The sequence below is a fragment of the Ahaetulla prasina genome, chromosome 10, assembly GCF_028640845.1.
Source record: "Ahaetulla prasina isolate Xishuangbanna chromosome 10, ASM2864084v1, whole genome shotgun sequence".
Classification (NCBI taxonomy): domain Eukaryota; kingdom Metazoa; phylum Chordata; class Lepidosauria; order Squamata; family Colubridae; genus Ahaetulla; species Ahaetulla prasina.
Genome location: NC_080548.1, coordinates 15331871 through 15357578, shown reverse-complemented (window position 1 = coordinate 15357578; position 25708 = coordinate 15331871). Strand labels below are relative to the sequence as shown.

Genomic DNA, 25708 nt, shown 5'->3' with positions numbered 1-25708 from the left:
AACAACCAGGCAAATCGTTGCAACCTGTGAGTAGGGAAACCACATGTCTACCACCGCAAGTCAGTGTTGACCGCACCCTTCTCGTGGCTTGCTAAGAAGAAGGGTTCGTTGGTTTTTCACCCGACTTAGCCACTTTGACACCTGAGAGGAAGTGGTGAGTTGACAAATAATCAAGATCTGTTCTTTAAAAAATGAAGGCTGGTTTTAGCATGAACAGTCATGCTAATTAGTAGCTTGTAGCCCAAATTCCTGGAGAACAGTAAAGTCCATCATGGGCAAACAGGGGAACTTCCATCATCTGCCATATCATGAGACGACTCGTAGTCATTGAAGATATTGCTCAAGTTTGCTTGTCAGTCAACTGTATGGCCTCGTTAGGCATAGATATTTAACATCCTATATGAAAGAACAGCACACTAGGATCTGAAGTGCAGATTTGTCCTGGGCTACCTACGTTATGAGCAGAACTGCTAAGTTTATAGATCAGCTCAGTAGGGAAATCCAAATTTTTTCACTACCGGTTCTGTAGGCGTGGCGTGGCGTGGCGTGGCGTGGCTGGCGTGGCGTGGCGTGGCGTGGTATGGCGGGCATGGCGGACATGGTAGGGGAAGGATACTGCAAAATCTCCATTTCTACCCCACTCCAGGGAAAGGATACTGCAAAATCTCCATTCCCACCCCACTCCAGGGGAAGAATACTGTAAAATCCCCATTCCCTCCCCACTTCTGCAAAATCTCCATTCCAACCCCACTCGGGCCAGCCAGAGGTGGTATTTGCTGGTTCTCTGAACTACTCAAAATTTCAGCTGCCGGTTCTCCAGAACCTGTCAGAACCTGCTGGATTTCACCCCTGATTAGAGGACTGGAGGCTAAAACATATTGTGAACAGTTAAAGGAACTGGGCATGACTAGTCTAGTGAAGAGAAGGACCAGGGGAGACAGGATAGCAGAGTTCCAATATTTGAGGGGCTGCCTCAGAGAGGAAGGGGTCAAGCTATTTTCCAAAGTATCTGAAGGCCAGACAAGGAATTAAATCCAGAGTAAAATGTATTTTATTAATATATTTTTGTTTTAGTTTTTGGATGTGGTCATAAGACTAACCAATGAATAAATAAGTCAATCCATCATCCAAGTGGGAAAAGCTCTTCTGTGTCTTTCTTAGTCTTCCCTCATCATTAGCTGCGAGTTTTATTTTGTTCTTCCATTAAATGCAGGGAACTTTTCTGGGTTGGTTGACTTATCTGGAATTCTGAAATAACAGTAAGGGCTTTTTGTATTTCCACAAAAAATGGGGGACATACAGGACTTGCAAATTCACCAGTCATGATGGATATCCCAGAAAGTAAAAAAAAAACAACAACACACAATTTCTCAGAAGTCGAATGTACTAAATTTAGCCCCTCTTACCAATCTCTGCTTACCTTTCTCTCCTGAGCACTTCAGAGGTGAATTGCTACCGGTTCACACCGGTTCAGGCAAACTGGTAATATAAAAGTTACCGATTCGAGTGAACTGGTAGTAAAAAAAAGGCTACCAGTTTGTCTGAACTGGTATTTCCAACGATCAGCTGTGCCGTGTGATTTATATTCGCTAGAAAGCAGGAAATCCTGCTCTCTAGCAAATCTAAATCTAAATCACGCGGCACAGCTGTTCCCCCCCCATCGCTGTTCTACTTACCTTCAAAAGGCTCCTTTTTATGTGCAAAGCATGCATTTGGTGCGCGCTGTGCATGCACTCACACAGCAAGCATTTGGCACGGACCACGTATGCATGGGCAGTGAACCGGTAGCAACCCGCGGAGGATTTCACCACTGGTGCACTTCTGATAAAACACTTGGAATGCAATCAGTCCCACTGCAAATTTGTTTTTTTAAGAATGTCTATGGAGACATTTTCCATAATAAAGATGATAGTGGGCTAATCTGGTGGGCTCTAAAAGAAAATAGAGAATAATCAGTTTATTATAAATTTAAAATAAGGTTCCCTTTCAGATTGTGAAACCACAGATGTTCAGAGAACACAGCAGCCCTAAGGCAAGACTTTTTTTCCAAGTAGTGTAATTTTTTTGAAAATTATAATTACAAGAGTAAAAAATAATACAGACATTATGTATTATTATAATGTGTTATTGTACTATAGTGATATAATAATGTAGATTAAAAGAAAGAAAGAAAATGGAAGGATTTTCTCCACAGTAATCTATCCCTAATCTGTTCTTAATAGGGTACTCATCTCCTTTGTGACTGAGTTTATCTTTTTTTGCTATTCGTTATCCCCTTCTTGTCTTTTTGTCTACCTTTCTCCGCATAAATTTCCCAGAAAGTGTGGGGTCTTTGCATAATATGTTCTGATAAATGTTTGAATTTCACTGATTCTCCTCCTCCTCCTCCTCCTCCTTCCTCTTCCTCTTCCTCTTCCCATTTTCTTCCTCTTCTTCTTCTTCTACTTCTTCTTCTCATTAGAAGTCAATAGTCGAGATATATCAAGTGTCAGGTGTGTATGAGGGCTATGACTGAACAATTCAACCCTTAATTGTTTGCAGAATCTCTCACCTTTGCTATTTGCATAAAATGCACAAATTGGGTGGCTATACACCTGATATGATTCGTATTGTTTAGTTTGCAATTCTAGGTGACTTCAGAGCTGGCTTTGAGGAGCTGCTTGAAGAGATAGTCACCATTTAACTGAGATCTCCATTTAAATATCGTTGGGTTCAGGGAGGTCCTCTTTGACAGAAAGGTTTATTTGGTGAGAGGAAGGCAGGTGCAATCTGCTCTTTGACAAACAACAGAGCGACGAAGACAACATTCAAAGGTATGCCAAATGAGGTGGCCCCGTGACAACTTCTTGAAGGGTGAGCTCTGATGAAGTGTGAAGGAATGGAAAACCCCAGGACTCCATGGCCTTGATCTAAGCAGATGCCAAGGCTATTTCTCATGTTGCTTTCAGGCTAGAGTGCTTCACATAGTATCCTGCTTCAACATTCCTTTCCTACTGAGACACACACACACACACAGGTAGGTCTACTACAAGATGAAGACTGATGTTGTATGCTTTGTTCCAAAGAGGTGTGTTTTTTCTGCAGGTGGGGTGGTTATGGGAGCAATGATCTCAGCAGGAATGCCGTAGGGCAGGGACGTCAAACTCGGTTTCATTGAGGGCCGCATCAGGGTTCTGTTTGATCTTGGGGGGATCGGGTGGGTGTGGCCAGGGTGAGCATGGCCAGCTCGAAGTCACTTGTGTCGGGGGGCGCCTGTGCACTCTGCCAGCGAAAACAGGGTCCCAAGCTCCGTTTTCGACTGGAATGGCCTCCTGCAAGCCTCTGCCAATGAAAACGGAGCTCAGGGAGCTCCATTTTCGCTGGCAGAAGCACTGTGGGCCAATCCTTTACTGTTTCCTGGGTGGCCCTGCAGGCCAGATCTAAGCACCTTGCAGGCCAGATCTGGACCCCAGACCTTGAGTTTGACACCCCTGTAGGGAATAGAATGCGTTGAGATGTATGGGGGTTCTCCCCATACAGAGAACCCAGCAAGAAGTTCACTTAGTGACCGTTCAAAGTTACAATGGTACTTACGACCGTTTTTCACACTTATGACCATTGTGGCATCGCCATGGTCATGTGATTTATATTTGGATGCTTGACAACTGGCTCATACTTATGACGGTTGCAGTGTCCTGCGGTCACGTGATCCGCTTTTTCAACCTTCTGACAAGCAAAGTCAATGGGGAAAGCGGATTCCCTTAACAACCGGGTTATTCATTTAAGAACTGCAGTGATTCACTTAACAAATGTGACGAGCAAAGTTGTAAAACGGGGCAAAACTCCTCATAACATAACATAACATAACATCAGAGTTGGAAGGGACCTTGGAGGCCTTCTAGTCCAACCCCCTACCCAGGGGGTTCCTCATCTAACAAATGTCTCACTTAGCAACATACATTTTGGGCTCAGTTGTGGTTGTTGTACATTGAAGACTATCTGTATCACAGAAGAGGGTGATAGAAAATCACATCTCTATAAAATCTCTATAAATCTATATAAAATCTATAAAATCACTGTGTCTAGCAATGTGGTGGCTCAGTGGCTAAGACGCTGAACTTGTCGATCGAAAGGTCGGCAGTTCAGCGGTTCAAATCCCTAGTGCCATGTGACAGGGTGAGCTCCCGTTACTTGTCCCAACTTCTGCCAACCTAGCAGTTCGAAAACACGTAAAAAATGCAAGTAGCAAAATAGGGACCACCTTTGGTGGGAAGGGAACAGCGTTCCGTACGCCTTTGGCGTTGGGTCATGCCGGCCACATGACCACGGAGATGTCTTCGGACAGCACTGGCTCTTCAGCTTCCCCCCGAGAGTCGGGAACGACTAGCGCATATGTGCAAGGGGAACCTTTATCTTGACCTAATTTTTGCCAGTCAATGGCATGGACGTGACTATGAGGTCATCAAAATTACACATGACTCAAAGACTATCCTAAAGTTGTTTTGGCACGTGAGGCACCTCACAAACACCTCCTCCGTTCACTGCTGGTTAAAATACAATAAAAACAAATTAAATTGCTAAGGGCTTGCTGTCCATTCATGGCACCCCCCAATCAACTTCCTGGGGCTGCCCTAATGGGAGAGCCAGCATTGATATTTGCTTAGGCATAAATATTTAACTGATGATGCATTTCCTATGACTTTGTCAGGGCAGAAGAAAACCTTCCCCCAGGGAAAGGCAACTAGTTTTGCAGTTGTTCATAGCACAAAAGAGCTTTGAGTGAATGGATGGATCCAGCTTTTGTCCTGTGGCAGAGGAGCTGAGCCTGCAAAAGCTTGAGCAGAGAAGAGAATGAATGTTAGTCCAACATCAAGAATTTATTCTTTGAGTATCAGACAGTCCAGGCATTCTTTATATAGGAAAAGAATATATGTTTATTTATCACTCATTTCAAAACCAACATAAAATTTGTATGTTAAATGAATAAAAGGGCAATAACTTAGATTGCTCCCTTCATATCATGGAAAATACAGTAGGTACCTGATCTTTAGCAGGAGCTATTATATTGGTCAAACTGCCTTAGATTCAAGGCAGTTTTTTGAAAATATTATCTATTTTACTATGTAATGATGTATTGTGTTTCAGTTATGGATAGTTTGGTTGGATGGTTGGTTGGTTGGTTGGATGGATGGATGGTTAGTTGGTTGGTTGGTTGGTTAGTTAGTTGGTTGGTTAGTTAGTTAGTTGGTTGGTTGGTTAGTTGGTTGGTTGGTTGGTTAGTTGGTTGGTTGGTTGCTGTCAGGTTCAAAGACCAAGGAGGACATGTAGAGTTTATTCTAAGCACTTCCCTTTTCTGTTTTTTAAATTTGTTTTATTGAGTTTATACAATTAAACAATTCTTATTCAACTCTTGTGCATGACTGTGACCATTTATATATCATCACACTAGTATTCACCTATACTCTATACATTTTTTTCTAAATCTACAATCTATTATTTTCCCTTTTTTCTATTTTTAATCCAATTGTACGATTTCTCCCATATTACGTAAAAATCCGAGTCCGTCAATTCTTTCAATTCAAGTGTCATTTTGTCCATCTCAGGGCAATCCAATACTTTTCTAATTATTATATCTTCAGAGAATATATTTGAGCTTCTCCAACATTGCGCGAAGGCCAATCTTGCCCCAGTTGTCATGTGTAGAATAATATATGTTGGGTTTTTTTTCATATTTCCTTTTCATTATTCCTAGAGAAAACAATTCTGTGCATTCTAACTGGAAGCCTGTTACTTCCTGTATCCAACTATGTATTTTCATCCAATATTTTTTTGTTTCGGAGCATCACCACCATGTATGAAAGAAGGTACCTTGTTTTGTGCACATTTCCAACAATTGGGGTTTAAATTGGGTATATTTTTGTCAATCTAGAAGGTGCCAAATACCAACAATAAAACATTTTATATTGATTCTCTTTATATTTTGTTGATCTGGTTAGTTTGCAATTTCTATTCCAAATTGTTTCTAATTCAATATTGTGACCAACATTTTTTGCCCAAGCTATCATAGCTTCTTTTACTATGTTTTCGGCTAGCACTTCCCTTTTCTATTCCTCACCCATTGACAGAAATCTTGTCAAACTAAAGCAAACTACTTACCCCATTAAAGATATACTCTGAGAACTTCTAGGGAGGAGTTGTTTTGACCCTCTTCCTCCCAGCCAAATTATCTAAACTTCACTGCCTCTTGTTCCTCTGGTGTTCTGATCTAGGCTTCCTGATACAGTAAAAAGCACACAATTAGCCCCCAAAACCTTCTTTTTATTTCAACGGCTGTGAATTCTGCTCATTCAGAGTCTGCTCATTCTCAATCTGTTCATTCACAGATGAGTCCCAAATAGTTGTAAAGAGTCCGACAGAAGTCTGCCACAATCCTTCGGGATAAGGCTGATAAACACCCACCTTTATCTCCCTTGACACGCTGCCAAGACCTATTTGGCAATTAACTTTGCAAGGCCACATGGAACACAGAGTCAACACAGAGCTGCAGTCTTGAAACTGGCCAGCACAAACAACAGTTGCTTCCTGCAAAGGCCCACGTGCCTTTGCTCCTCCTTTATGCCTTATGGGAGGGGCCAATCATCTCCAAGCCCTACTCCCGAGTCTTCCCTTTTGTTTTAACTGTTTTTGCCTTCTGGCAGCTCTGTGCATGCGCGCACTGGGAACAGGCTCCCCTTGTTCCTCTGCCTCGCTGATGTGTGACTCTGGAGGCTCCGGAGTCCGCATGTAACTCCAAGATGGCCCTGGCCCCCTCTCTGCCTCTGATGCAGAGCCCTCGTCTGAGCCTTCCCCAGACTCCAGGATTGGCCCATGTTCTCACTGTCTGACTTTGCTGCCAGCTCCGCCAGGCGGCGGAGGACCACAACATCTGGAATGTAGCCCCTCCTTTCTGGGAATCCAGACTACATTCCACCACAATTGTATCTAGATCTCATCTCAACTCTGATAGCTCAAAGGGATTCAAATAGGGGTCTCTGTGGTCTTATGCCAACAAGAAAAAACACTGTTTTTATTTATTTATTTTTTATTTATTTATTTATTTTGTCACACAATATATATAAGCATAAGCATGAAATAACTATACAATATATAAGCATATATATAAGTATGAGTATGTAATAACTATATTAATTGGATGTAACGAAAGGAAACAATACGACAGGAACGGTAGGCACGCTTGTGCTCTTAGGCACGCCCCTTACAGACCTCTTAGGAATGGGGGAGGTCAATAGTAGAAGTTTTTGGTTGAAGCTTTGGGGGAGGGGGTTTGGTTTGTGGCCTTGGGGGAGGGGGCTGTGAGGAAGGGGTCCTGTTATACTTTTGATTGATCCTCACACGTACTGTATGATGGAAATTCCAATCCCAACTGTGATCATAAGTCGAGGATTGCATGTAAAGTAAAAACATAGGCAATAGAGTCAATACATCAATCATGACCACCTGTCCGTCCTCACAAGGCTACATTTTTCTTTTATTCTTGCCTTTTCTTTCACGTACAAGGAAAGTTCTGTGTAAACCAACAAGAGCTGTTGGGATTTCGTAATGCAAGGTTGGCTACTATTCCATACCTGACTTTATCAGCAAGGTAGGAAAGGCATTGCTATCCCAGATATTAATAGCCCTGATTGTTAATATCAGGTTTCCTTACCTTGGTTAGCTGCTGGTTTTTCCATTTGATATGACACTAAAGAAACAGTGAACCTTTATCAGGACGTACAAGGCTGGAGAGAATTTCCATTTGCTTTTCTTATCAAGAGATAAAGACAAATTCCAGATCGCTGAAAACTAGAGGGTTTTTAAAAGGGAAAAAAAAAAAAAACCAAGACTATATAGTATTCTTGCATTGATCTTCATAGCTGGCTTGCTCTGAGGTCACTATTCCTATCTACCTCCTTTCCCCCAAGGTTTTGCTGTCACTGAAATAATCAGCAATGTCACAATTATTTATCTTTGCAGGCAGCATGTTGGCTCTATTTCCACAGCACATTTACTGATCAGTGGCAGGGGTGGGCTTCAAAATTTTTGGCAAGGGGCTCTCTGCCCGGTTGCTGCATGGGCATGGCCATGATAGGCATGGCTTAGTCAGCCTCCTGCACCATGGAGGGAGGAGCGTTTTTGCCCTCCCTGGGCTCCGGAGGCTTTCCTTGAGCCTCCAGGAGGGCGAAAACAGCCTCCCTAGGCTCCGGAGGTCCTCTGGAGGTCTTCCCGAACTTTCAGTAGGCCCGTTTTTCGCCCTCTCAGAGCCTCCACATGTGTCCTGCATTTACCTGCATCCAAAACGGGCCGCCTGGGGACTCCTGGGTAGGGAGGGGTAAGCGGGGCCAGCCAGGAGTGGGATTTGAGGCAGTGGTGGGTTTCAAATTTTTTTACTACCGGTTCTGTGACTGTGGCTTGCTGGGCGTGGCTTGCTGGGCGTGGCTTGGTGGGCGTGGCAGGGGAAGGATACTGTAAAATCTCCATTCCTACCCCACTCCAGAGGAAGGTTACTCCAAAATCCCCATTTCCTCCCAATCAGCTGGGACTTGGGAGGCAGAGAATAGATGGAGGCGGGGCCAGTCAGAATTTTTACTACCGGTTCTTCAAACTACTCAAAATTTCTGCTACCGGTTCTCCAGAACTGGTCAGAACCTGCTGAAACCCACCTCTGATTTGGGGGTTCTCCGAACTGCATAGAACCTTAGCTAGAGGTTCTACTGAACCCTTACAAACCCCCAGCAGCCCCACCCCCCCGGTCAGTGGTGCGTTTCTCATATGCTGCCACAATATTAAAAACCTACTGGAGAATATTTTTAGGTTCCAACAGATGTAACCTTATGGAAGATAAGATCTTATCTTCCATAAAGTAATTCTACCCAGTCAGATCTGTTATGGGAGCACACCAGAACCCAACAATTCCATGTTACTTGCTGAATCTTTCAAGCTTATGACAAAGAACAGCTGAAAAGCAGGACTCAAGCAAGGCCCAAGGCCTGACAACCCGGGACGGATCACACCAGCATTGGGAGCATCCCTTGAAGATTACTCAGAAGCTTCTAATTATCCAGAATGCAGCATCAACAGGAAATTACAGATCCAGACTGGGTTCAACTTTTAACACTTCAGGAGCTGCGCTGGTTATCAGTTTGCTTCCATCTATAATTCAAGTGTTGCTTTTCTCTTTTAATGTACTTTATGGTTTAGGATTTGGGTACCTTCAGAATTACCTAATTCCCCATTGCAGGCAAAAAACATGTTTGGAGGTATGCACTTGTATTTTCCCAAATCCGTAGATGTTTATACAGGCTTCTTCCTAATCATCATTATATTAATAAAACTCCCTTTTTATCACCCTGTAATCCCTTAAATTGGGGTAGAGTCAGAGCATTTACAGACTGGATGCCCTTCCTGATGCCCCACAGAGTTCACAGCAGATATTTTTTTTCTTTGCGCCCTAGGAGAGAAACACCTGCCGTTACCTAGGACTGAACTCTCAACCTTTCAAGTGGCAGGTGAGCATCTTCACCGCCAGGCTACCATGCTGCTCAATCACCATGATATATTAATTGATAAAAATAAAAGAGTTCAGTGCTCGGTTTCTCAAAAGTTGAGCAAAGCCACCAAAGTTTGACAGATTTGTCAAGAATGAAAAGCTGAGCGAGGAGGAACTAATTGACAGAGTTGCAGAAATGAAGAACCTAAGAGAACCCAAAACGGATAGATTTACTCTTCCGTAATTGGAACAAAAGCAAATTCCAAGGAGCTTATGCAACATTTCCTAGTTTCTTTTTTTTTTTTCTCTCTCTTTTTTTTTTCTTTTTCCACACTGACCAAACTTTATTAGCAGCTTTCTTTACTCGCTAGCCTCTCTCTAATGCTGCTCTTTACCAAGTCTCCTCTCTCACATGTCCAGCTATTAAAAACGTAGAAAATCCATTTTGTTTCTGGTTGCGATCAACTCGTCCCTGATTCAACCCCTCTCATCTCTAGGGAAGATTCTCACATTCAAAGGAAAGAGATTTTGACCGAGACCTTTTGAAGAATCGTTCTAAATTACCTCAGAGAGTGCAAGAGACAGAGGGATTGCGGCTGTGACGAAGGAACTTATTTTTATCCTTGTGATTGTAGGCACCAGACATACTTTGCGTAGGAAACTAAACTGGCTAAGACCCAGGTGAAGAATCTGCCCACTCCTTTTTTTTTTTTTGGTGCCGTCCAACAAATCAGCATACACATTGTTAAAATGCTTGGCGCGTTGCCACTCAGGCCACAAGTAAATGAGATGCATGCATTTGATGCGATTACAAAACAGCAGCCTTGCCATGTAATTTCTCTGCAAATAATTGAACAGCAGGAATACATTTGCCCGTTTAATGGCCAAGATAACTGGGGTAATATGAAGCCTTGGGATGAGAATGTATGAATATTTTTGGAGTGACATTTAAACAACCATCAATCTACTGGTGAAGAGCTGGCATTCTCCCCACCCCACCCCAAATTCCGCCCCCATTTGGGACTGCTCCAATTTTCACATGTCTGACAAACTGCGTATATGAAACACTGAGTTCCTCCATAGGGACCGCATTTTCCCACAGCAGCCTGGGCTCATTTGAATATTTTATGGAGAGGATTTTCTCACAGTGTCCCAAATGAGGCAGGGAGAGACAATTGGTGAGGGCAGGAAAGAAGCCTTCCGAATGGTTGCATCCAAATGATAAAATCCCTGTCCTTGAGACTGGGCAAATACCTAATGCCATCTCTAAGAAAGCATACATTCTACATTCGTTTTAAATTTTGCATTGTAATAAGATATGACCCTAACTCTTGCTTATACTGAATAGAATAGAATAGAATAGAATAGAATAGAATAGAATAGAATAGAATAGAATAGAATAGAATAGAATAGCATATTTTATTGGCCAGGTGTGATTGGACACCCAAGGAATTTGTCTTGGTGCATATGCTCTCAGCTTGCATAAATGAAAAGATACGTTCATCAAGAATCATAAGGTACAACACTTAATGATAGTCATAGAATAGAATAGAATAGAATAGAATAGAGTAGAGTAGAGTAGAGTAGAGTAGAGTAGAATAGAATAGAATAGAATAGAATAGAATAGAATAGAATAGAATAGAATAGAATAGAATAGAATAGAATAGAATTCTTTATTGGCCAAGTGTGATTGGACAAACAAGGAATTTGTTTTGGTGCATATGCTCTCAGTGTACATAAAAGAAAAAATACATTCATCAAGAATCATAAGGTACAACACTTAATGATAGTCATAGGGTCATAAATTTTGCTTATACTAAATTTTAGTCTTCTTACATAATTTAACTTGAGTATTGATTGGGCCTAGGAGGTAAACAAGAAGACAATCACATAGTTAAGATCATCTTTTCATAAAGTGGCCACTCATACATTCCAGAGAGGTATTTAGCAAACTAAACTGAGAAAAGGAGACGCAGATGCAGCAAGATTTCCAAATTCTCAGATCTGAAAATGCACCCTCAGAAATTATTTCTCCTCTGCGCTATTGTTTTCCAGATAGACAGCTCTGTTTAGTGAAAAATTTATGGCTTGGGTCAGAATTCAACAACTAGCTTTTTTTTCCTTTTAATATTGTTCAGGGTCTTCGTTATTACATTTTCAGAATCGTTGGACCGTCCTTTGGAATGTTATGGGGTCAGTTATTTTAAGGCGTTTCTAGTGAACGATCCAAAGTCTAATGATTGAGGATGGTAGAGAAATGTTGTAAGAAATGAATAAGCTTATTATTAATTCAATGAGATTAAAGAAAAAAAACCTCACCGCATTAAGGTGAGAAGACAGATGAGTTGTGGGCTTGTTTCCCAAATGCTGTTATTGATAGATAATCCTTCTCTTTCCCTTCTCAAGGAACTTATGTTTAAGAAGCTTGGATTGAACAAGGGAGCTTTCAAGAGAAGAGCTCTCCTCTGCAGGTAGTCCTCAATTAATAAATTTTCATTTAGTGGCAATTTAAAATCACAGTGGCATTGAAAAAGGTGATTCCAATCCTTCCACACGCTTATCATGGCACCAGCATTCTCACAGTCATAATCAAGATCAAAATTTGGGAGCTTGGCAACCAACATGTATTTATGAAGGTTGCAGCAGGGGTGAAATGCTCCCAGTTTGGACCGGATCCTCCGATCCGGTAGCAATGGCAGCAGGTGGTTTGGAGAACTGGTAGCAAAAATCCCTGGCCCCGCCTTCCCCTCTCATGCCCAGCTGAGCCACATGATCATCAGAGGTTTTTTTTACTTTTAAAAGCATTTTTATCTTCTGCTGAAAAAATGCTTTTAAAAGTAAAAAACCAAACAAACTCTGATGATCGCACGGTTCAGCTGGGATTGTCAGAACCCTTTCAAAGCATTTTTTCTTTGGCTCTTCAGCCAAAGAGGCTTTGAAAGGGTTCTGACAATCCCAGCTGAGTTGCCTAATCACCAGAACCCTTTCAAAGCATTTTTACAGCCTCTTCGGCTGAATTTTAAATGCTTTTAAAAGTAAAAAAAAAAAAAAGTTGGCCACGTCCACCCAGTCACATTACCCCACCCACCCACCAAGCCACGCCCACAGAACTGCTAGTAATAAATTTTACATTTCACCCCGGTTCAATATTGGTGAAAACAGAGTTTTGCACTGAGATCATCTGCTATTCTGGACAATAATCGGAGGGATCTGGTAGCACTTTTCCCCTTGAACACATTGCGTTCAAAGGCGCAAAACAGGGGTGCCCAACTCTGGCAACTTTAAGATCTGTGGACTTCCAATCCCAGAATTCCCCAGCTCGTTGGATACCCCTGGTGTAAAACAAGGGGGAGTTCCTGAAAGCATATGGCTTTTTACTAACACAGCTCTCCTCTTACACTACTTGCTTTAGGCAACATGATTTCTGAAGTTGTGCACACGGAGCACGAAGGAAATTGTCAGCCTGGGAAAAAAAAATTTGCATCTGAAAAGAAAGCGTCTGATTTATTTTTTTTATTTGCATTTATATCCCGCCCTTCTCCAAAGACTCAGGGCGGCTTACACTATGTTAGCAATAGTCTTCATCCTATTTGTATATTTATTGCCCCCAACAATCTGGGTCCTCATTTTACCTACCTTATAAAGGATAGAAGGCTGAGTCAACCTTGGGCCTGGTGGGACTAGAACCTGCAGTAACTGTAAGCAGCTGCTGTTAATAACAGACTGCATTAGCAGTCTGAGCCACAGAGGCCCCTCAGATTTAGCAGACTGAGCTGACTTTGAACATGATTTTGAAAAGGTCTGGGGGACAAATGGATTAATTACGATTTTCATAGGGCTGTAAGTTGACGGTAGCCGCAGTGTTGGGGATGAGTAGATTTTTGGTGAGATCCTGGTAGCGTTTCTAATAAAGCAGCTTCACTTGGAGTTTTCCAGTCACACCAGCTTTTCCCTCCCTCTGGCCCCCTCACCGGCTGCCAGCTGGGAGTTGGAGAAGCGACCAATGTCTGGGCTTTGTTTCGAGAAAGAAAGTAGATCTGTTAACTCAGCTGGTTGCTATTCCAAGAATTCCGACCTCCGCGCTCTCTCTCGTTCCATTTCAGGGAGGCATTCCCAGCCTTCTTTAGCGCTTGAGCAAGCCAGGGGAAAATGCTGCAATTTGCCCAGGAAAAAAAGTTAATAGGATTAGGAGGTCATTGCATAACTTTCAAAAAATTATTTATGAAAGATCTAAAATAATGCATTGGCCTTATGTATTTATTTAGTGCATGGCATGTCATATATGGACTTGCAGTATGTATTAACATTCTGCCTAGATTTAAAAAAAAAACACAGTGAAATCTGAATGTTAAAAAGTTCTATATTCAGGTACAGGTAATTCTCAACTTACGGTCACAATTGAGCCCAAAATTTATGTTGCTAAGTGAGTAATTCCTTAAGGGAGTTTTGCCCCATTTTATGACTTTTCTTGCCACATTTGTTAAGTGAACCACTTTTGTTGTTAAATTAGTAACACGGTTGTTAAGTGAATCTGCTTTCCTCATTGACTTTGCTTGTCAGAAGGTTGCAAAGGCTGATTACATGACCCGAACCCACTGCAACGGTCGTAAATGTGAGACAGTGATCAAGCATCTGACCATGGGGACGCTGCAACAGTCATAAGTGTGAAATGTGGCCATAAGTCACTTTTTTCAGTGCCGTTGTAACTTTGAATGGTCACTAAGCGAAGTCTAGGATTACCTGTACTGGACTGGTATATAGGCAGTCCTCAATTTACGACCAGTTGCTTAGAAGCAAAAAATGCTCATTCGGGAAAGTGGATTTAGACTTACAATCAGGAGATTGGCTGAACACAGTGGTGGGTTGCTACCGGTTTGCCCCAGATTGGGTAAACTGGTAGCGGCATGGCAGACTCCACCCACCTGCCCGGACACTTCTGCGCATGCGCAGAAGCATCACACGCGCACATGAGCACACGCATGCCTATGAGCAAACCGGTAGCGACATGTTTTAAAACCCGCCCCTGGCTGAACAGCTGTTCGAAAAATCAGGTCCATTGATGTGGTGCCTCGATTTATGACCTTAACAATGAACGACTAAAATTCCAGTCCCAATTGTGGTTGTAAGCCGAGGAATGCCTGTATCCCCCAGCTCACAGCTGGTCGTGACCAGTGGTGGGATTCAAGTAATTTAACAACCGGTTCTCTGCCCTAATGATTTCTTCCAACAACCAGTTTACCAAACTGCTCAGAAAGTTAAAAACCGGTTCTCCCGAAGTGGTGCGAACTGGCTGAATCCCACCACTGGGTTCGGCAGGGTTCAGGCGATCTTCTAGCCATGGATTGCTGGGGTTCAGCAAACCCCCAAATGCCACCCCTGGCTGACCCTTCCCGCCCTGCCCCTTTCCGCCCCTTCCAGGAGTCTCCACACAGCCCGTTCATCATTCCAGGTAAGTGCAGGGACCATGCGGAGGGTCTGGGAGGGCAAAAAACAGGCCTACCAGAGGTTCCGGAAGTCCAGAAAATGGACCTCCGGAGGGCCTCCGGACCCCAGGGGAAGCAGTTTTCGCCCTCCTAGAAGCTCGAGGAAAACCTCCAGGGCCTGGGGAGGGCAAAATTTGAAACCCACCACTGATGAAAGCCATCTGATGACTTTTGGGCCAGTCACTCTCTCTCAGCCCAACACACCTCGCACAGTGGTGGGATTCAGCCAGTTCGCACCACTTCGGGAGAACCGGTTGTTAACTTTCTGAGCAGTTTGGTAAATTGGTTGTTGGAAGAAATCATTAGGGCAGAGAACCGGTTGTTAAATTATTTGAATCCCACCACTTACCTCTCAGGATTGCTCTTGTGGGGAAAATAGAAGGAGGAAGGGTACGTTTGCCAGTTTGGGTTATTTGTAAAAAATAATAAAGGTGGGATACAAATCGATCAATAATTAAAAAAATAAGGAAAATAAATGGCTGCCTGACTGGTTGGTTGTTCGGCACAAAGAATAAGGTTTTTTGTTGTTGCAACTTTCTTCGGTAACCTCTCAGATGCATACTTCCCTCTCAGCTCCTTCTTCCATGCCTACATATGAGCTTGCTACTCAATTCTCATTGTCATCTGAGTGATGTGACTGGAAAGAACTACATTTGACTCACTTTTTCCACTCCACAAAGACCGAGGGATCCACCCATGAGAGCTGTCCCATGCATTCTGCACGGGGACTCACCGCTGCAGGGCTGGGTGGAAGGTAGTGTGGGGTGTGTTTTTTTTAGGGTTTTTTTTTGTATTTGTTGTCTATCTCTGTCTCTAGGAACCGGTAACCAATTAGTCAGAGGGAGGGGAAAGCCCAAGCAAGCCCAAAAGAGAGACCTGGTGATAACCAGCAGATACACCCTTCCGCCTTGGTAAAAATCACTGCGCTCTTTCCCATCCTTCAATGACGTTGCACAGATCTGATTTCCATTCTGATGTTAGCAAGATGCTTAGAATATCGTGGCTATCCTTTGCAAACAGCTGATCGGTTCCAGTTTTATCCTAGTTTTTCTGGCTACCTATTTTAATAAGGAGGTTCAGCCCAGGAATGTTTGCAGCTTGTAACAGGGATTGTCTTGAAGCAGGTAACATGGCATTCTAGTTCCCTTCGTATTCGACAATTACAAATGCTACCAGAGGTGGGTTTCAGCAGGTTCTGACCAGTTCTGGAGAACCGGTACCAGTAGTGGGTTCTAACCAGTTTTACCACAGGTTTGCATCGCGCACATGCTTTGCGCGTGATCGCCATGCGCATGTTCGCTTCGCTCGCACGTGCGCCAAATTTATGTTTTGCACAAGCGCATTGAGTAAAAAAAACAGCTGAGGCATGGCAATCCACTCTGCCGCGCCTTACAGCTGAGCTAAAAACAAAGGAATAAAGGTAGGTATAGCGCGGCGGCGGGCAGGAGGGCCCAGCTGATGTTAGGAGTGAACCGGTTAGCTTTCATATCAAGATTTCCACTACTGGCTCTCCTGAACCAGGGAAAACCGGTAGCAACCCACCACTGACCAGTAGCGGAAATTTTGGGTAGTTCGGAGAACCGGTAGTAAAAATTCTGTCTGGCTCCACCCCCATCTATTCTCTGCCTCCCAAGTCCCAGCTGATCGGGAGGAAATGGGGATTTTGCAGTAACCTTCCCCTGGATTGGGGAGGGAATGGACATTTTACAGTATCCTTCCCCTGCCGCACCCACCAAGCCACACCCATCAAGCCATGCCACGCCCACCAAGCCATACCCACAGAACTGGTAGTAAAAAATTTTGAAATCCACCACTGAATGCTACTGACTGGAGTTCAATTACTTCTTTTCAATATGAAGGGTGTGACATGCTGGCTAACTTTCTGAAAGCTAGCCGTTGACAGTGAAGGTTCTGCTCCAAAGCCTAACGTTGCCTGCAATCAGAAGACTGATATGTTTGCTAGAAGTTCATTGGTCCTTAACCATTGATCTGCTATAGCTAAACTGCGTTCTGTTTGGAACACGGAAAAAGCACTAAATTAAACTCAATTGGGAGAGTTCTTACAATACTCTCAGATACTGTAAACCAGGGGTAGTCAACCTTTTTATACCTACCGCCCACTTTTGAATCTCTGTTAGTAGTAAAATTTTCTAACCGCCCACTGGTTTGGGGGGAGATGCGCGAGCTATTCTGGGGCGAGGCTCTTTTGTTTGCAGTTGCACTATAGTGCCATTTAGTTTCACTTACGTAACATGAACTAAACTTATGTGCAAGCGATACAAATAGTATATTTTCAGAAATTTAAATTGTCACGGGGAATTTTATAAAAACCCAATGAAAATGTTTTTAAATAATGCTATGAATTTTTTTTAAAAAGTCAATTAAATTAAAAAAAAGGAAAGTTCTTCAGTATTGGACAAAACCCCTACCGCCCACCATGAAAGCTGGAACGCCCACTAGGGACGTTAGGGACCAGGTTAACTACCATTGCTGTAGACTAAACGAAGGAAACGTATTTATGGTCCATTTGGCTTCCCATTCCTATCTTGCAGATATAGTTTCCTTAATTATCTTCTGTTCTTGCACAGGAAGGAGAGACACAATGCCTATAAGCACAACATTTTATAAGGATTTCATTTCTTTTGTTAGGCTTTTTATACCATTGATGGCAACCTGCTATGCAAATCTGCAGTAATGTTCTGCTCTCCTAGTTTAAACCAGAGACGTGTTCCTATTTTGGAACCAAGAAACACATTTGACCTTTGAAGGTGCCCTGCGAGAGAATCAACAGATGGAGTCCTGTTCATTAATTAAATACAATAAATACAATTGCTCCCATATTTCTAATATTCTCCCCTTCCACTCTATTAAAAACAAGTGGAGGTGACAACTTTTTAAGGCTTTTGGAGATCCTCTTCAAGGAAGTTCTCCAATTAGGCAGCTCCTGTTGAACTGCTTGGGGCAATACAAGTTGTCTTCAACTTAACAATCATTTATTCAACAACCGTTTCAGGTTACAACCGTGCTGAAAAAGGTGACTTGCAAATGGTTCTCGCCCTTACGACTGTTGTGTTGCAGTATCCCCATGGTCAGATACTACCAGTTCTGTGGGCGTGGCTGGGGGGGTTAATGTGATTGGCTGGGCGTGGCCAACTTTTTTTAAAAAAACTTCTAAAAGCATTTTTTCTACAACCTCTTGTAGATGCTTTTAAAGGGTTCTGACGATCCCAGCTGAGCCATGCGATTTTCAGAGCCTTTTTTTTTTAACTTTTAAAAGCATTTTTTTCGGCCAAAGAAAAAATGCTTTTAAAAGTAAAACGAAAAAAACCTCTGATGATCGCACGGCTCAGCTGGGCATGGGCGGGAGCTGGGGCAGGGATTTTTGCTACTGGTTCTCCAAACCGGGAGCATTTCACCCCTGCCCATGGTTACATGTTCAAAATGCAGGTGTTTGGCTACAAGCATGTATTTATGATGGCTGCAGTGTCCCAGGGTCCTGTGAATGTCATTTGCAACCTTTACGGCTGGCTTCTGACAAGCAAAGTCAATGGGGGAAGCCAGATTTGCTTAACAACAGGGGTGGGCTGCTGGCGGTTCGCAGGGGTTCGGGAGAACCTCTAGCTAAGATTCTGTGCAGTTCGGAGAACCCCCCCAAAATCCCACCACTGGCTGGCCCCGCCCATATTGCCCTGCCCCTCCCAGGAGTCCCCACGCAGCCCATTTGGGGTGCAGGTAAGTGCAGGGCGTGCACGGAGGCTCAGGGAGGGCGAAAAACGGGGCTACCAGAAGTTTGGGAAGCCTGAAAACAGGCCCATTTCCAGCCTCCAGAGGGCCTCCAGAGCCTGGGGATGTTATTTTCGCCCTCCTGGAGGCTCAAGGAAAGCCTCCGGAGCCTGGGGAGGGCAAAAACGCCCCCTCCCTGTGGTGCAGGAGGCTGACTAGGCCACGCCCACCATGGCCATACCCACCCAGCAACTAGGCAGAGAAACCCTTGCTAAATTTTTTGAAGCCCACCGCTGCTTAACAACCATGTGGTTTTACTTAAGACTGCAGTGGTTTTTTTGACAAAACCATTGGTAAAATCAGTCACTTAACTCATTTAACAACCCCCTTGCTTAGAAATGGAAATTCTGGTCCCAGTTTTGGTCGTAAGTCAAGGACTACCTTTATTGGGGTTTTTTGACTTGGTTGTTTACAGGCCCTGGAAAAGTACTCTTCTTTGTTAGATGTTCTGCGACAGCTTCACTTGCTGCTTAATTGCATGGAGGAAAAAAGTCCCTACAACGACCCCTCGGCCATCATAAGGCAGAAGATCCAGGAGATATGTGCCCACTCAGTCTTGTCTTGCTTGCCCCTTTGCCAAAATCTCAGACTCTGACTCCATACTTGTCGTCCTCAAAGTGCTTGGTATTTTCCACTGCTCAGTAGTTGGTCCTCAGCCATTCCTAACAGCTGCTTCCAGCCAAGCCAGACTTTTTTTTTTTATTATTCCCTCTCTCACAATCTAGAGAAATGTCCTGAGCCGCGTGCCAAGAGAAACAACTCTGTGTTAGCAACTGCAGCTGAGGGAGTGGCAGACGAGGTGGCTGGGATGCGGCCCTTGCTATGAGGCTAAGCTGGATTGATGATGTTCATAACGCTCCTGAGGTAGGCCGTGTCCGTTGCTCCTTGCTGGGGATGAGTGAATGGAAAACAGAGGCGTTACGTTGATCTATGCATTTAACATACACTTAGGTTGACTCCTTGGAGGGATAACATCTGGGAAAGGATAAGGTGAGCGTTCCCAGCTTCCATCTCAAAGGAGGTGGGTCCTCAGACTCAGGTTTCAACTTCTCATCCGAGAAGCTGATGAAGCTTCTTGGATGAGAAGCTAAACGTCATCAAAGAAAAAACAAGACTCGTCCAGTTGCCTCCTAAACAAGCACCTTTGGGACAACCATGACCTGGATCAGGGGTCTCCAACCTTGGTCCCTTTAAGACTTGTGGACTTCAACTCCCAGAGTCCCTCAGCCAGCAAAGCTTGATTGCAGAAAATATGACTTCTGTAACAGAGTTGTTAATGCTTGGAACTCATTACCTGACTCCATAGTCTCTACTCAAAATCCCAAAATCTTTAACCAAAAACTGTCTACCATTGACCTCACCCCATTCCTAAGAGGACTATAAGGGGCGTGCATAAGAGCACAAAAGTGCGTTCCTGTTCTATCCCTTCATTATATCAAATTAATATAGCTGATGCATATTCTTTACTTATATATATATATTTTTCTTCATGATATGTTTTTTTTATGACAATGTTTGTGTATACTGTTGTGACAAAATGAAATTTTAAAAAAAGTTTTAAAGGGACCAAAGTTGGAGACCCCTGACCTGGAAGTCAGAGAATCTCCATAGAGTTTCTGTCAGCTTTGGAAGCCATATTAGTCCAGAAGCTTCCATGCTGCCACTTTCTCATGTGTGGGAAAGTAGGAGAGGGGATTTAGTAAAAGGGTTGTCTTTAGACCAGGGCTCTCCAACCTTGGCCACTTTAAGACTTGTGGACTTCAACTCCCAGAGTTCCTCAGCCAGCTTTGGTGGCTGAGGAATTCTGGGAGTTGAAGTCCACAAATCTTAAAGTGAACAAGGTTGGAGACCCCTGCTTTAGACATAAATAACATTCTTCCTGTTGGTCAAGGTCAGGCTGATCCTGCATCTGGAGAAAGAGTGGTCGGAGTGCTGTCTCGAGATTGGGACGGATGGTGATTGGAACATGTGATCGACTGAAGAGTGAGGGGATGGTCTGGGGATTTTTGTTTTACTGAGGGAAAACCCAGACCTCTCAGAATCAGGTTTTCCCAGATGTGCCAGTTTACCTATGCTAGTAAACAGAACTTTGAAAAATGCTTGCTTCAGAGTTTTTACTTGGAGTTGGGGGTTTTACTGGAATGCTGACAGTTTCATCTTCTACTAAACCATGGTTTCTCCATCCCCATTTGTTAGAATCAGCTGCAGTTACAGACCACCTTCGACTTACAATGATTTGTTTAGGGACTGTTCAAAGTTACAACAGCTGTGGAAAAAGTGACTTATGACTGTTTTTTGCACACTTAAGAACATTACAGCATCCCCGTGGTCCAGGTGTGGATTCTACTTATCTTTACTACTGGTTCGCACTGTGCCTGCACGCGCGCACTTGCTCCACTCGCGCACACGTGTGCTCTTCTGCGCATGCGCAGAAGCTTCTGTGCGTGCGCAGATCGCTTTTGATGACGTTCGGGTCAGTGGGCGGAGCCTCCCGCCGGTTTTACTACCGGTTCTATAGAACCGGTGTGAACCGGGGCCAACCCACCGCTGCCGTGGTCACCTGATCAACATTCAGACACTTGGCAACTGACTCATATTTATGACGGTTGCAGCTGTCCCGGGGTTGTGTGATTCCCTTTTGTGACCCTTCTGACAAGCAAAGTCAATGTGGAAGCCAGATTCACTTTACAACTTTGTTACTAACTTAACAACCGCAGTGATTCACTTAACAACTGTGAAAGATCGTAAAACGGGACAAAACTCACTTAACAAATGTCTTACTTATCAACATAAATTTTGGGCTCAGTTATGATCATAAGCCGAGAACTACCTATTGTTGGGTTCATCCTTATGTTTTTTGTTTTTTTTTTTAATTGAAAGAGTTTTAAAAAAACAAAAACATTTTTCCCCCTTTTTTCCCCCTCCCTCCCAAAAAAAAAACAAAAAACAAAACACCCCCCTCCCTCCCCCACCCCCCGGCTTCCCGGGTCAATCACAAGGTAAAGTTATACATAATCCAAACATAGAATAAAATTTTCCTTTCCAATCCAAATAACCACATCCAAAGCTTTTCGTCTCCCAACCCCCTCCCCATTACATAAAATAACTTTCTAATTATTCAAAGGCAATCTGATATTTCTTAATCTGATATCTGTTTTGTAGATAATCAATCCATTTTTTCCATTCAATTAAATATCTTTCCTGCGTATTGTCTTTTAAAAACGCTGAGATTTTAGCCATCTCAGCCAAATTAATAACTTTCAATATCCATTCTTCTATTGTAGGTATCTCTTCTTTCTTCCAGTATTGTCCAATCAACAGTCTTGCTGCTGTTATTAAGTTCAGAATCAATTTAGTCGGGTTCATCCTTATGTTAAATCCAGGCCAAACAAATCGTATTAGGGCTTAATACAGTGTGGGAACCAGGTCCCTGACTTAAAAGTTGTGTTATAATTATCATGACCATCTTTTCGCAGAAAAAAATAAATAAAGGACAAGCCTGAGAAAGGAGCAAATCTGAAAGAGGCTCATAAGGATAAAAGAAAATAATAATTGTTTATGTTTGCAATTTTGCTTTGCAAAGGAAAATTCAAGGGCGAAACCAAGGTAGTGAAAATGAAATGAAATAAACCTAATAATAAAGGATATCGGATTGCTGTAGTTATAACTGGTTTCCTCCATTTAAAAAATAGCCAGTCATGTTGATGATGACCCAGAAGGAGGATGGTTTTAATCTGTGGTGAACTCAACCAGGCAAGGTTGAAATAGAAAGGGGGGGGGAAGTAAAAAAATGTTTGTGGAACAGTAGTGGTAGAAATAGTGTACACACAGACACACACACACACACATATAATTTAAAGTGATTAAAGTGCTTTTTCCATTCCTAAACTAAGTCTTTAGACAAAGAGTGTCAAACTCAAGGCCTGGGGGCCAGATCCAGCCCATGAGGTGCTTAGAGCTGGCCTGTGGGACCACCCTGAAAACATCAAAGGACCAGCCCACAGTGCCTCTACCAGCTCTCCCAAGCTCCATTTTCGTTCACAGAGGGTTGCAAGAGACTGGCACAGCCGAAAACAGAGCTCGGGAGCCCGTTTTCACTGGCAGAGCGCTCAGGCCACCACAGGCACCTCCAACATAAATGATATCGAGCTGGCCACGCCCAGCCTGGCCACGCCCACCCCAGCCCCCAGAGATCAAACACAGCCCTGATGTGTGGAATCGAGTTTGATGCCCCTGCACTAGACAAAACTGGTTGTCCTCATTTAACCGTGCCATTCATAATTCAGTCATCATAGCTCTTCTAGTTGACTTGGCTCAATCTTTGTGCCATCAAAATATCGGGGCTGGTGGAAACATTAGGTAGCATCCTCAGAGCTATATGATGAAAACAGATGAAAACAGAAACCCAAACCCACATTCTTAAGAGCTAAAATGATCTGTCCAGACAAAACCGTTTCTCATTTTTCAGAAAGAAAGAGAGAGAGGGAGGGAGGGAGGGAGGGAGGAGGAAGGAAGGAAGGAAGGAAGGAAGGAAGGAAGGAAGGAAGGAAGGAAGGAAGGGAGGGAGAAAGAAAGAAAGAAAGAAAGAAAGAAAGAAAGAAAGAAAGAAAGAAAGAAAGAAAGAAAGAAAGAAAGAAAGAAAGAAAGAAAGCTTGGTCATCTTCCATACCAGTTAGAAGAAGAAGAAATGTGGTACGTTTTTTATCCCAAAAAAATGAAAGCAAATTAAGTCCTAGGCATATTTTATTCTATGGACAGGAATCAATTTAATTCCTCCTTTTTCATCATTTTGAAGCTCAGAAAAATGCATACAACTACATGACTACGTGACTACATGGGGAAAGTATGAAAAAAAAATCACGATATTCACATAGATATTAAACGTGTCTGAGAAATAGCTTGGAATTAGTGGAAAGGCTCTGGAGAAAAATCCCCACAAAATTAGCCCGCATTTTGTTTTCTACAAATTCTCTAACTGGAAATGAGATAAGCATAGGAATAAATGAATGAAGAACTGAACAAGATCAAACCTGTATAAAATTTGCCCTTTCCACTTAAGAGGAATCCATTAAAAGTAAAAGTGAATTAATTCTGTGTTCATGCTGAAAGATAACTAAGATGTTATCAGGTAGTTTGAAAACCCCAGTCCCATAGGAGGAAAACACACTTTTTTCAATGCCGTTGTAACTTCGAACGGTCACTAAATGAACTGTTGTAAATTGAGGACTACCTGTACTTCTTGTCCCGCCCTCTGGTACTTTGGAGAATAAGTCAATTCCCTCTTCTCTGGGACAGCCCCTCAAGTACTAGAAGACAGTTATCATGTTCCCTCCTAATCTGTCTCTTCAATAGGCCCGACATACCTAGCAGTGGTAGGTTTCAAAAATTTTTACTACCAGTTCTGTGGGCGTCGCAAGGCTTGGTGGGTGTGGCTTGGTGGGCATGGCAGGGGAAGGATACTGAAAGGTCTCCATTCCCACCCCACTCCAGAGGAAGGTTACTGCAAAATCCCCATTTCCTCCCGATCAGCTGGGAATTGGGAGGCAGAGAATTGATGGGGGCGGGGCCAGTCAGAATTTTTACTACTGGTTCTCCAAACTACTCAAAATTTCCACTACCAGTTCTCCAGAACCGGTCAGAACCTGCTGAAACTCGCCTCTGATACCTAGCTTCCTCAACTGTTCATCATATGATTTACCTTCCAAACCCTTCATCATCTTTGTTTATCTTCTTTGAGTACTTTCTAGGGCTGTGATGGCGAACCAATGGCACGCATGCCAGAGGTGGCACGCAGAGCCCTCTCTGTGGGCACGCGCGCTGTCGCCAGCTGCTCTTCTGGTTTCCAGCACATGCATGCGCGCCAGCCAGCTGATCTTTGTGCGTGCCGGAGTCCCAGAAAACCAAAACCAGCTGTTTCTTTTGGGTTTCCGGGGCTCCGTCATGCGCGAAGACCAGCTGGCCGGCATGCATGTGTCCACCAAAAACCACAAGACCAAGTGGCCGTGTGTGCATGCACACCGGCCAGCTGGTCTTCGAGTTTTCTGGGCTCCATTGCGTGTGTACATGTGCGCACGCACATTCCGGTTCAGGCAATCAGTGCTGAAAAGGTTCGCCATCACTGGTCTAGGGTCTCGGCATGTTTTTTTGTGTCATAGTGACTAGAGCTGGACACTAGTCCAAGTGTAACGTCACTAATGCAGTATATAGCGGTATGATCGCGTCTCGTCATCTTGATGCCATCCCTCTGTTGATGCAGCGCAGGAGTATACCCATAGTCCCCAACTTACAACTGTTCCTTTAATGACTGTTCAAAAAAAAGGGACTTATGAGCAAAAGATGACTTAAGGACCTTATTTATTTATTTATTTATTTTATTCAATTTTTATACCGCCCTTCTCCCGAAGGACTCAGGGCGGTGTACAGCCAAGTTAAAAGTCACAATATCAACATTAAAAGAAATTAAAACAAACATATTATAAAGTGGCCAGATTTAAAACAAATTAAAATATTAAAATATAAATAACCCAATAAAATTTTAACCCAATAAAATTTTAGGCCAGTCCCGCTTGAATAAATAAGTGCGTTTTCAGCTCACGGCGAAAGGTCCGAAGATCAGGTACTTGACGTAAACCAGGGGGAAGCTCGTTCCAGAGCGTGGGAGCTCCCACAGAGAAGGCCCTGCCTCTGGGGGCCGCCAGCCGACATTGTTTGGCGGACGGCACCCTGAGAAGGCCCTCTGTGAGAGCGTCTGGTCGGTGGGAGGCAAACGGTAACAGCAGGCGGTCCCGTAAGTACCCGGGTCCTAAGCCATGGAGCGCTTTAAAGGTGGTGACCAAGATCTTAAAGCGCACCCGGAAGACCACAGGAAGCCAGTGCAGACTGCGCAGGAGTGGTGTTACATGGGAGCAACGAGTTGCTCCCACTATTACCCGCGCAG

The 25708-nt window shown here is 43.5% G+C and overlaps 1 long non-coding RNA gene across 3 annotated transcripts; it reads left to right on the top strand.

Moving 5' to 3' along the window:
* Window positions 1-20949, top strand: LOC131204148 (uncharacterized). 3 transcript variants are annotated; one of them, XR_009156541.1, is made up of 5 exons: window positions 1-154; window positions 9471-9524; window positions 11912-11976; window positions 19497-19635; window positions 20663-20949. It is a non-coding gene; the product is annotated as an uncharacterized LOC131204148 (long non-coding RNA). The 3 variants fall into 3 exon arrangements; XR_009156539.1 differs by lacking the exons at window positions 9471-9524; window positions 11912-11976 and having other exon boundaries at window positions 20663-20947; XR_009156540.1 differs by lacking the exons at window positions 1-154; window positions 9471-9524; window positions 11912-11976 and adding an exon at window positions 2492-3016.
* The last annotated feature ends 4759 nt before the right edge of the window (window positions 20950-25708 follow it).